At 41.2% G+C, this 12,294-nt stretch overlaps 1 protein-coding gene and 1 long non-coding RNA gene across 5 annotated transcripts in view; one reads left to right on the forward strand and one right to left on the reverse strand.

The window, feature by feature from the left end:
* Nucleotides 1–3,779, reverse strand: part of micu1 (mitochondrial calcium uptake 1) — a 117,263-nt gene extending 113,484 nt beyond the window's left edge. The window contains exon 1 of one of the 3 annotated variants that reach the window (XM_059946488.1): nucleotides 3,660–3,779. The gene's annotated coding sequence lies outside the window, so the exon portion shown is untranslated. The remainder of the gene's footprint in view (nucleotides 1–3,659) is intronic. The other 2 variants (XM_059946487.1, XM_059946489.1) reach the window with 2 other exon arrangements.
* Nucleotides 3,728–11,795, forward strand: LOC132379034 (uncharacterized). Of its 2 annotated transcripts, none has more exons than XR_009507272.1 (3): nucleotides 3,728–3,846; nucleotides 5,547–5,663; nucleotides 10,509–11,795. It is a non-coding gene; the product is annotated as an uncharacterized LOC132379034 (long non-coding RNA). The 2 variants fall into 2 exon arrangements; XR_009507271.1 differs by lacking the exon at nucleotides 10,509–11,795 and adding an exon at nucleotides 6,963–8,867.
* Nucleotides 11,796–12,294: the final 499 nt, after the last annotated feature.

Below are 12,294 nucleotides of genomic sequence, written 5' to 3' on the forward strand. Positions count from 1 at the left end.
TCATTTAATTCAAAGTACGACAACTCCAAGAGCATCTCATAAAGTTGTCTACCATGACTGACTGTAAGCACAGCTGCCAGTATATTAATTCTTTAACTCTATGCATCACCCAGGTCCTGGTGCATGTCCTAGCTCCTCCAGCACTGTTGTGAAATTGGAGAATGAAGAATCTGCCTGAGAACATGGCCTCATTTAACAGCACGGTTGGTCACCAATTTCTAACTTCCTTCCTCTCCTACTTCTGCTTGTAGATAAGATGGATGATGTCCTTCCTCATGCAAATTGACATGTTACCAGTTACGGTTCTGTACCTTTCCAGCAGATCTTAGCTGATCTGGCTTAATGGTTCAAATACAGCTTGAATGGCAAACTGTTGTTTTCATTTTATTTGCCTCATTGAATGGGCCAACCATGGCAGCTCACCCAAGGCCAATGATTGGTCCAGACTCTCTGACCAGTTACCAACAAAATTATCTGAGATAGGGGAAGGGAAGTTCTGGGAGGCAATATTGTTTTTAGATTACATTGCTTAGCACAGAAACATTTGCAAAACCTCAATATGCTTGGATACGATAAGGGTACTGAGTATCCCTCTTCATTAATGCTGCTGATCACTAAGCTCCCCATGAACCCTGGAAGCAGTACTAGCATATTCATTCTACTCCACAAAACACTCTGAATTAGAATTTTGACTTGGAGGATCCTAGGGAAAAGAGTGAGGCTTGCTGACTCTCTTTGCCTCTTGAAAGGCCTCACAACACCTCCTCTTCTCCCCCCACCCCCCCCCCCCCATATAATTCAACAGTAGATTCTAGTTTTCTGCAGTTTGGTAATAATATGGGATATGGTGATATAATGAATATATGGAGTTAGCTCACAGGTTCTCCATGAACTTAGCAAATAGTCTACTCGGTTAAAGGGGCAATCAGCTTATAGTCATAAGTAGGAGTAAACCAAGCTAATTTTTTCCAAATGTCAACTCAAGATAATGTGTATAATTGATTGTACAGAAATATCCATTCTCTCTCTCTGGAAGGAAAATGGGATGAATCTTAACAGGCAAAAGCATTACTTTAAGATTGAAGCAGACTGCAGATGATCAATGAAAGTAATTATGGGTTTTCTCTGATATGGACCAAGATCATTCTTGAAAATATGGTATGAAAAAAACTTATTTAAAAGTATTTCCATTTACACATCTGCAAGCATCAATATAGATGGGATGTCCAACACCATCACACTGAGCACAGGGGGCCCCCAGGGCTGTGTGCTCAGTCCACTGCTGTTCATTCTGCTGACCCACGACCGTGCTGCAACACACAGCTCAAACCACATCATCAAGTTCGCTGATGACACGACCGTGGTGGGTCTCATCAGCAAGAACGATGAGTCAGCATACAGAGAGGAGCAGCAGCGGCTAACGGACTGGTGCAGAGCCAACAACCTGTCACTTAATGTGAACAAAACAAAAGAAATGGTTGTTGACTTCAGGAGGGCATGGAGCGACTACTCCCCGCTGAACATCGATGGCTCCTCGGTAGAGATCATTAAGAGCACCAAATTTCTTGGTGTTCACCTGGTGGAGAATCTCACCTGGTCCCTCAACACCAGCTCCATAGCAAAGAAAGCTCAGCAGCATCTCTACTTTCTGCGAAGGCTGAGGAGAGTCCATCTCCCACCCCCCCCATCCTCATCACATTCGACAGGGGTTGTATTGAGAGCATCCTGAGCAGCTGCATCACTGCCTGGTTCAGAAATTGCACCATCCTGGATCGCAAGACCCTGCAGCGGATAGTGAGGTCAGCTGAGATGATCATCAGGGTCTCTCTTCCCACCACTACAGACATTTACACTACACGCTGCATCCGCAAAAAAAAAAACAGCATTATGAAGGACCCCATGCACCCCTCATACAATCTCTTCCCCCTCCTGCCGTCTGGGAAAAAGCTCCGAAGAATTTGGGTTCTCACGACCAGACTATGTAACAGTTTCTTCCCCGAAGCTATCAGACTCCTCAATACCCAGAGCCTGGACTGACACCTTGCCCTAATGTCCTGTTTATTATTTATTGTAATGCCTGCAGTGTTTTTGTGCACTTTACGCAGTCCTGTGTAGGTCTGTAGTCTAGTGTAGCTTTCTCTGTGTTGTTTTTTTTTGCTTAGTTCAGCCTAGTTTTTGTACTGTGTCATGTAACACCATGGTCCTGAAAAATGTTGTCTCATTTTTACTATGTACTGTACCAGCAGTTATGGTCGAAATGACAATAAAAGTGACATGACTTGATCTGATCTGGTGAGTAGCTTTGATTTTGAGCATACAAAAAGTACAATCCTTTTAACAATTTTCACAATTATGAGAGGACTCGAGTGTTATGAACATCACGTGATATTTCACATTGCAAACAAAGGTAAACTAAACCAATGTAATTTAACTTTCATTTTACTGTAACAGTACTACTGGTTAAGTCCTAAAGATTCAAGATTGTTTATTGTCGTATTTCAGGACAGAAAAATGTAAAGGAGAACAAAATGATTGTTACTCCAGATCTGATGCAGCATATAAAAAAAAGCATAAAAAACAAATATAAAAGCAATCCTATAAAACACAATGTACTAGTAACTGTTATAAACAAAGATTGATTATATGTACATTAAGTGACCATAGCTGATGTGTTTGTGGTGGGGGGGGTGTTAGTGGTGAATGCGATCTTGATTTCAACATTTAAGATAAGTTTGGGTAGGCACATGATGGGAGGGATATAGAGGATTATGGTCTGTGTGAAGATCGATGGGATTAGGCAGTTCAGATGGGTTAAGTGGCCTGTTTTGTGCCGTACTTTTCTATGACGCTACAATTCTATAAGCTTTGTATTATTGTCAAGCAAATGTTGCTCTCATAGCCTCATCATTCCAAAGGCAGCTGTGAGATAATACTTCAACTTATTCAGAACCTTAACATCCAATTTATCTGTCATTAATTAATAAAGTTGTTTTACTTTAAGCACCAAATATTATGGAGCGCCCAATAATAAACAACCTAATAACAAATAACTTCATTCTCTCAAGTTGATTATCTTCAACCCTGACTTACTTCACTAAAATAGCCTTTAGTTTGGATTAAAGCAAGCCAGGGGAAATCAATCCCAGCACCAAATTCCTTATTGCTTCGGATAACTTATGCTCAGATTTATGAAAGTAATTTGTAACAACTGAGTTCTTCTAACTGCAGATCAGTACACTTCTGAACATAAAATTCAAAAGCAAACTACTGTAGATGATGGAACACGAAAAACAGGAAATATTCAAGAGGGCAAGCAACACGATCTATTGACTATACCCCCTATAAAATCTTTCCCTGCCTTCGCTGTTTTATAATAACGCTTATTTATCTCATCTCTGCAGTTCTATTCTCCTCCAAAAGTCTCCTCCATTTCTGTGGCTGTAGTGTCGTCCAGAATCCACAGTGCACGGTAATAAATCAGCGATATCAGGACTACAGTACTGGGTTAGAGTACACTCCATCCCACCGTCGATGTGGCCCAGCCCCCAGACTCCCTCACAACACAAGGAGATGGACATAGGTCGACAGCTCCGTCCGCCCGTCAGGAGCGACAACCCGCTCTCACGACAAAATGTAACCCCTCCGTGCCGTCCCCTTACCGTCCGCTCATCGGCTCATTTCCTCACAGCAACCGCAGTTACCATTTTCTGCTCCCCCCCAGCAACTCCGCACATCTCTCGGGCTCGTCACGCAACGTCGCCCACGCCCCGTCCCTTCCGTCATCACGTAGACGAGTCTGCAGGCGTCCCCGGGCCGCGCGAGAGGGCGAGGGAGCGGTCACGGAAGGTGTGTTCTGTCGCCGATGTTCCCCAACAAATCTTGAATTGCTGTTTTGAAATATTGCATCATTTTACACTGGTAGAGCATATATCAGTAGTACTGTACATAGAGCTTTAGAGCTCCTGTGTTGTAGTCTTCTATAGATCACCAACTTCATTGCCACAGACGGCTGTGGAGGCCAAGTCATTGGGTATATTTAAAGCAGAAGTTAATAGGTTCATGATGAGTTCAGGCATCAAAGGTTCTGGGGAGAAGGCAGGAGAATGGGACTGAGAGGGAAAAGAAATCGGCCATGATCGAATGGACAAATGGCCTAATTTTGCTGTAATGCATCATAGAAATTGGCCCTTTGGCCCAAATCTGCCATGTTGGCCAATTTGCCTAGTACAGTTAATCCCATTGCCTGCATTTGGCCTATGTCTTTCTCACCTTTACAATCGAATGACTTTAAAACATTTAAATAGCAATTATGTCAAGGGTGGGGTGCAGTATGCTTTATTCTCATAATCCTGTACCTCCCTAAACTCACCAGGGTTCATCGTGCAATAAGAATTCCTCAATGTAGACCACAGAAATGGAGAAGACTTATTTCATTTTCATTTTAAAAATCTTTTTTATTAATTATTATTAAAGATCAACAAAATCAATTCAATATGTCATTAGATACAATGAAGAATTAAATTAGCAACTAACTGATTTAGACATAAAAGGACAAGTATAACAATGCAACTGATGGAATAAATAAGGGTAAATAAGACAAAAACCCACATCTTCAGTATGAAAACATTGCCCCTCAGCTCCCCTTCAACTCTTTCCTTTCTCATCTTAAGACTATCCAATCTCGTTTTTGACTTCCGTACTCTGGGAGAAGGACAGTTGCCATCCTTGTTATTTATGCCCCTGTAAGATCATAGTCATGGAACACTACAGCACAGACAGGCCCTTCAGCCCATCTAGTCTGTGCCAAACCATTAATCTGTCTAGTCCAATCGATCTGCACACAGACCATAGCCCTCCGTACCCCTCCAATCCATGTACCTATCCAAATTACTCTTAAATACTGACATTGAACCTGCATCCACCACTTGTGCTGGCAGCTCATTCCACACTCTCTGAGTGAAGAAGTTCCCCTTCATTTTCCCCTTAAACATTCCACCTTTCACCCTTAACCCATGACCTCTAGTAGTCATCTTACACAATCTCAATGGGAAAAGCCTGCTTGCATTTTCTTTATAGCCCTCATAATTTTGTATACCTCTATCAAATCTCCCCTCAGACTTCTACTTTCTAGGGAATAAAGTCCTATGTTTTGTAACTCCAGAAATTAAGAGAAAGAAAAGCACTGGGATAAACATGTATTTTCCATTTTTACTTCGTGAGAGACGTGTGGTGTGATAACGTATGCCATTCATACACTGTACTATTATATATAATCTGTAATGAATTATGAAAACAACAAACAATACTTAATCAAGTGATTTATTTATACTATTACTCAAATGTTACTGAAATATTAAATATACAACACTCCACCCTGCTTAGCTACAAACTCCAAATCAATATAGAAGGCATCTCCAATTTTTTATACATAATCACTATACCACTTAATACAACTGCTATATAGACATCCACAGCATAGTAAATTTTAAACCGTCCCATTCATCCCTGAAAATTTAATCACTGTAGAGGCTTTCTTGTTCTTGCAGAATAACATCTTTCCTGACAAGGGGAATCATTCTGCTGCTTGTTCTATATACCCTTGAGATTGGGTTTGAGGAAATCCAAGTGTGAGCACAAGGAATGATTCAGGAACTGTGTAGTTGGTAAGTTAACATGAGGAAATCTGCAGATGCTGGAAATTCAAGCAACACACACAAAAGCAAAGGGTAGCAGTAAAGGGGTGTTTCTCGGACTGGCTGGAGGTGACTAGTGGGGTACCACAGGGCTCTGTATTGGGACCACAGCTCTTTACGATTTATGTCAACGATTTATATGAGGGCATTGAAAACTATATCAGCAAGTTTGCTGACTATACTAAACTGGGTGGCAGTGTGACATGCAAAGAGGACGTTAGGAGAATACAGGGAGACTTGGATAGGCTGGGTGAGTGGGCAGATACTTGGCAGATGTCATTCAATGTGAATAAATGTGAAGTTATCCACTTTGGAAGCAGGAACAAGAGGGCAGAGTATTGTCTGAACGGTGTAGAGTTAGGTAAGGGAGAAATGCAAAGAGACCTAGGAGTCCTAGTTCATCAGTCAATGAAGGTGAATGAGCAAGTGCAACAGGCAGTGAAGAGGGCAAATGGAATGTTAGCCTTTGTTACAAGGGGAATTGAGTACAAGAGCAAGGATGTTCTTTTGCATTTGTACAGGGCCCTGGTGAGACCACACCTGGAATATTGTGTACAGTTTTGGTCTCCAGGTTTAAGGAAGGACATTCTGGCAATTGAGGAAGTGCAGCGTAGATTCACTAGGTTGATTCCTGGGATGGCAGGGCTGTCTTACGCAGAGAGATTGGAGAGATTGGGCTTGTACACGCTGGAATTGAGGAGATTGAGAGGGGATCTGATTGAAACGTTTAAGATAATTAAAGGATTTGATAGGATTGAGGCAGGAAATATGTTCCAGATGTTGGGAGAGTCCAGTACCAGAGGGCATGGATTGAGAATAAGAGGTCAGTTATTTAAAACAGAGTTGAGGAAGAGCTTCTTCTCCCAGAGAGTTGTGGAGGTGTGGAATGCACTGCCTCAGAAGACGGTGGAGGCCAATTCTCTGGATGCTTTCAAGAAGGAGCTAGATAGATATCTGATGGATAGGGGAATCAAGGGATATGGGGACAAGGCAGGGACTGGGTATTGATAGTGAATGATCAGCCATGATCTCAGAATGGCGGTGCAGACTCGAGGGGCCGAATGGTCTACTTCTGCACCTATTGTCTATTGTCTATTGTCTAAAATGCTGGTGGGACACAGCAGGCCAGGCAGCATCTATTGGAAGAAGCAGCTTGGGACCCTTGGTGTAGTGTGTTCTGTTGACATTGCTTGCAAATAATTCTTTAGACTCTGAACAAAACTTTCAGCTAAGCCTGGTGTAGATTTGTCTTATTCCATTCATTTTCAGGAATGACTGAAAGTGTTCTGCAATAAATTGTGGTCCATTGGCACAGACCAAGTATTCTGGAACACCAGACATTGAGAAGAGGCTCCTCAATAGCTTAACAGTGTGAAAGGCTGCAGTGGAATACTTATGGCTACTACCAAGAAATTTGTGCCTATGAATAGTCTGGCAAAATCCTCATGAATCCTCTGCCAAGGCAATGCAAGTTATTCCCAGGGTTGGGGAGGCGCTGCTCTTGGCATCTACTAGACGTGTTCCAACCCAAACAATACATAGCAAGCTGCTCAATCTGCTGATCTATCCCAGGCCACTAGACAAAGCTTCAAGCCAACACTTACACTTTGACGATGCCTCAATGACCAGCATGTAGCTTCTCCAACAATTTAGCTGTCAGCTTCAGTGGTAGAACAACTCCCAATCACCATACCTCCGAAAAGGCAAGTTCATCCCGACACTGCTAAAAATGGGAGAACAGGAATTTCTGCTGCATATTCCAGCCTTTTTGGGTGGCCACATAGACCTGACGGCATGGGGTCTTTTTTGTTTTCCCTTCAAATCATCTCTGCCGTAATAGAGAGATTTTCGAAGTGTGTTAAAGAGAATACGTCAAGAGGAGTATCCACATTCATTAGTTTTTCAGGTATTTCCTTTTACAAGGGTAAATGGGAAAATCCATCAGCATTTCCATGATTAGTTGTCCTCTTGAATTTGATATTGTCAATGTGGCCTCCAAGAAACAGAGCCCATCTCTGCATTTGTGCTGCTACTGTTAGTGGAACACCCTTCTGTGATTGAAAATGGGCACAGGCAGTTGATGATCAGTAATGAGGGTAAACTTTCTCCAATTACTCATTGAAATGTCTTACCCCCCCCCCCCCCCCACCCAAACCAGACTCAAGGCCTCTGTCAATCTGTGTGTAATTTTTCTCTGCAGTGGTAAGGGAACATGATGCAAAGGCTATGGGGCGTTCAATTCCATCACTCATAATATGTGATATGACTGCACCTATGCCATTAGGCGAGGTGCCAAAGGCAAACTTCACTGGACATTGTACAGTGTCTGATGTCACTATTTCCTTTCTCTTTTGGAAAGCCACATTTTGGCTTTTATTTCTCTCATGGTCAGAAGGACGCTCTTGCTTCAATGGAAAGATGCGGCCCCTCCTATTCACGCCCAATGGTTACGGGATGTGATGTCATGCTTAAATTTAGAGAAGATTCGAAGTTCAATCTCTGAATCTAGTCAAGACTTTCAGACATTGTGGGGACCTTTTCTGAATTATTTTCAAAACCTTTGATTTGCTGTTAAAGCACAGATGATGACTATTTTTTTCCCCATTTTTTTGCTTTACTAATCAGCTTCAGTCTTGGTATTGGGTTAGATTTTTTTAATATAATAAAATTACTATATTTCAATGCTACGGATTAACTAACCTGTATGAATATAGGGTTAGGAGTCTTTATATGCGATTTAGTATAATGTATTGATAAATATATTTTTTCCTGTAGTCAGTATTCTTATAAGTAAATTAATTAATAAAAATATTGGAAAAGAAAAGGAAAGGCACATCAGACTGCTTTGTCCATTGCCATTTCTTCCCGATCTGTAGTAATGAGTAAAAGGAGTGGAGCACAGCAGCCAGGTTTGGTGGGAAACTGTTTTAGCAATTGATGAACCCTAAAGTGGACCCCAAGCGTGATAAGTCCTTTGGCCCTGGGCTATCCACCAGTATTTGAATTTTCTCAACACACTGGTGTAAATTTTGTGTGTCAATGGTGTGACCACAGCAAGTACTGTTTGGTTTAAAGAATTCACACCTGGTGAGCTGTGCTCTGAGTCCATAATGTGATAGGAGAGGAGAGTGGACCACAGGAGAAAGAGAGGGGATCTGAGGAAGTAATAGGCAGGTGAGAAGAGGTAAAAGGTCAAGAGTGGGAGGGAGTAAAAGAAGAGGGGAGGGGATTTTTTTACAGGAAGGAGAAATTGATATTCATCCTTTCAGGTTGGAGACACCCAGATGGAACATAAGGTGTTTCTCCTCCACCCTGAGGGTGACTTCATCTTGCCACAAGTGGAGGCCACGGATAGAACAGGAATAGGAATCGGAATTAAAATGTTTGGCCACTGGCAAGTTCCGTTTGTGGCTGAAAGAGTGGAGGTGCTTGATGAAGCGGTTCCCTAGTTTACAACAGCTCTCACTAATGTACAGGTGACCTCATCGGGAGCACTGGACACAATAGACAACCCTAACAGATTCACAGGTGAAGTGTTGTCTCATCTGAAAGGACTTTTTGGGGCCCTTAATGGAGGTGAGGGAGGAGTTTTATGTGCAAGTGTAGCACCTAGGCCACTAGCAGGGATAAGTGCCGGGAGGGAGATTAGTGTGGAGGTTCGAATGGACAAAGTGAGTGATCCCAGTGGAAAGTGGGGTCGGGGGGGGGGGGTAGATAAGGATATATTTAGTTGTAAGATCCTTTTAGAGATGGTGGAAATTGTGGAGAATGATGTGTAGGATGTGGAGGCTCGTGGGGATGTAGGTAAGGTCAAGGACAAGAGGAACTCTATCACTGTTAAAGCAGTGGGAAGATGGTGTGAGAACGATGCTTTTGAAATGGAGGAGTTGCAGGTGAGGGCAACATCAATTGTGGAGGGAGGAAAACCCTGTTTTTTGGAGGGCATTTCTGATGTCCTGGAACAGGTGGCCGTATCTTGGGAATGGATGTGGCAGAAGTGAAGGAACTGAGAAAAGGGAGTAGTATCTTTATAGGAGACAGGATGGGAAGAGCAATAGTCAAAACCACTGCGGAAATCAGTAGGTTTACAAAAGATGTCGAGATTGAGAAAGGAGAGCGGGGTGTTAGAGATGTGCTAAGTGAATTTGAGAGCAGCATTGAAGTTGATAAAATTGACAAACTCAGCATGGCTGCATGAAGCAGCACCAATTCAGTTATCAATGTAGCAGAGGAAAAGTTGGGGAGTATAACAGGGGAAGGCTTCTAACCTGGGTTGTCCAACATAGCCAATAAAGAAGGAGGCATAGCAGGTGCCCATACAGGTGTCCAAGTCTACCCCTTGAGTTTGAAAAAAGTGGGAGGAGCTGAACAAAAATTTGTTGAGGGTGAGGACCAGTTCTGCCAAATGGAGAGGTGTAGTGAGTTTTTCAATGCCATCCCAGAACACTGCTGTGACCTTTCTGAATTTGTTTTCAATAGACTCTATTGCAGGGGATGTGGCATTCAAATGGTGGATGGATCTCCAATCAAGTTGTAGTTGTCTCAGCCAATCATAGCCCCACAATGCTGGCCCTCCTGATTTTACCTTATACAGTTATTTGCTGTATTTCACTGTTAAGAATGTCAATCCCACCATAGTTTTTTTCCCTCCAGTTTCTTAGTCGATGAAGGGTCTCAAGCCCAAACGTAAATTGTTTGTTCTTCTCCAAAAGTGCTGCCTGATCTGCTGAGTTCCTCCAGCATTTTGTGTGTGTGTTATACTGGATTTCCAGCATCTGCAGAATCTATTGTGTTCATGCTGTTGTTTGTTGGTAGATCTGGATTCAACCACCAGGCTCCTGAACCAGAGTGGATAACTTCACTCACCCCAGCTCTGAGCTCACTTCAAGGATTTCATGGTCTCACTTTCAAGGACTCTGCAACTCATGTTCTCAATATTTATTATTATTTTTATTATTATTTATTTACATTTTTTAATTTTTTTGTATTTCTGCATTGGTTGTTTGTAGTGTGTAGTTTTTCAATGATTCTTTTTTTTTGTACTTGCTGTGAATGGCAAGAAAATAAATCTTATGATAGTGTATATTGACATTTATGTACTTGGATAATAAATTTACTTTGAACTTTAGTACTTAAATACAATTCAAAGTGGTAAACCAGCAAAGTGTGACAGGACTAAGGCATTGTTTGAGGTTTAATAGGTTTAGCCAGGTTTCAAAAATGCTGATATGAATTTTTATTTAGTAAGTGTATATGCAATACAATATGGGATCTCAATCTTCATTATTCTTCAAAATGTTGTTACACCAGTTCCACATTACTAACACCTTGTTTTATGATATATTCATGTTTTATAATCGGAATTTCTTTGTGCTGTAAGTAACTTTATTGTAGAGGATGGGTGTGTTTTCGTGTTTGCTCACTCTCACTCCTGATCATGTACTGCATTTGCCACTCCACAGTCCCACAAGGAAGTGCAGATGCAAATAGCCTTTTGGTCTTTTAATACACAGTTATCTACTGAGGAAAAATCATTATAATAATTAGATGTAAGGCAAGAACAGATCCTTGGAAGTCATGAAGAGAATGGTTGTGCAACTGACTTCTATTGTCGGTGGAATAAAGTATGTGGTCAGATTAAAATAACATTGGTTTTCAGAGCTGATAGGAAATGCCTAATGAGAACTGATATCAAGAAATTACTTTCATTGTTCAGTAACCAGAGTTCACAGATTTAAGGCAATCAGCCGTGTATTCTGGAAGAAGGTGATACGTTAAAGTGCTGGAACTGATACTGTAGAGATGTTCATGATGAATGAAAAGTCACATCAAAGGAGGAACACAGTTAAAATGGGGGATTTGGATGAAGTATTTAGCTAATATAGTAACTAGTATATGCATGATAGGTTGAATGACCTCCTAAAAACATAAGCGTATATTTTCTCCACAAATGCTGTATAACGCATTGAGTATTGAAACATTTTCTGTTTTAGTTCCAGATTTCCAGCCTGTGCAGATTTTTTACTTTTCAATTATTAAAATGTTTCAAATTTGATTTGTCCATCAGTAACTCAAAGCTAAGATCAGCTCTTGTTCTATATGAATCCCATATTCTTGAAGCTTTCAATATCCAAAAATCTGTGGCCAATGATTTGATATATGGAAAATCAAAACAGAAAGAACCTAATCATGAATATTGATACAGATTAAATCATAGATACACACCAAGAGGACATACTGCCAAAAGAACATTCAGCACTGATAATGAAATGCTTTAATATATCCAAAATTTGATATTTATATTAAGTCATGGTTCCTTATACTGAGAGCAATCAGTACCTGAAATGGATTCAGCATAGTAGATCGAATGTAATGATTTCACAATCAACCAAAGAAGGTTAGGTAATAAGTTGAAAGGAAATCATATTCTTCAGAAGTTTGAGGAAAATAATCAGAACGACCATCCAAAATTGTCCTTTTCTTCAGTCTTTGTAGCCAAAAATTGGACTGAAACAAAAAATTATGCTCATTCGAAAAACTTACCTTCTAGGGGTCATTTCAAATTCACCGAGTGTGGAACACTGATTAACCCTTTGACTGC

This window comes from Hypanus sabinus, chromosome 21, assembly GCF_030144855.1.
Source record: "Hypanus sabinus isolate sHypSab1 chromosome 21, sHypSab1.hap1, whole genome shotgun sequence".
Classification (NCBI taxonomy): domain Eukaryota; kingdom Metazoa; phylum Chordata; class Chondrichthyes; order Myliobatiformes; family Dasyatidae; genus Hypanus; species Hypanus sabinus.